The sequence below is a fragment of the Tupaia chinensis genome, unplaced genomic scaffold (genome assembly GCF_000334495.1).
Source record: "Tupaia chinensis unplaced genomic scaffold, TupChi_1.0 Scaffold000360_1, whole genome shotgun sequence".
Lineage (NCBI taxonomy): Eukaryota > Metazoa > Chordata > Mammalia > Scandentia > Tupaiidae > Tupaia > Tupaia belangeri.
In genome coordinates this window covers 370,721-371,032 of record NW_006159856.1, presented here as the reverse complement: position 1 = coordinate 371,032, position 312 = coordinate 370,721, and the positions used below count along the sequence as shown (strand labels likewise).

General features: G+C 70.8%; 1 protein-coding gene across 4 annotated transcripts in view; it reads right to left on the bottom strand.

Moving 5' to 3' along the window:
* The window catches only part of UVSSA (UV stimulated scaffold protein A), a 58,430-nt gene extending 58,154 nt beyond the window's left edge, over positions 1 to 276 (bottom strand). For all 4 annotated transcript variants that reach the window (XM_006152882.2, XM_014589491.2, XM_014589492.2 and 1 more), the window contains exon 1: positions 122 to 276. The gene's annotated coding sequence lies outside the window, so the exon portion shown is untranslated. The remainder of the gene's footprint in view (positions 1 to 121) is intronic.
* Between the last annotated feature and the right edge of the window lie 36 nt (positions 277 to 312).

The window sequence follows — 312 nt, the reverse complement described above, 5'->3', positions numbered from 1 at the left end:
GGGTCAGAGACAAGCTCAGACCGCAGGCATCCCCGGCTCCCGCCGCAGCTCTCTGTCCACGCAGGGACTCTAAGGTCAAGCCCCGCACAACCCTGCCCCGCAGCTCGACTGCGGCACCTACCCCGCGACAGCTGAAGGCCTCGCCGCGCCCCTTCCGGCAGAGGACCCGCCCACCCTCACGTGCCCGAAAGCTCCAAAGCCATTGGCTCGCTTTGGTCCGGCGGCGCGGGAGCGGATGTCAGCCCCGCGCGGACCGCACCTACGATGTACTGGCCGCTCTCGGCCTCCTCCTGTCCCCTCCCGCGGAGGCCC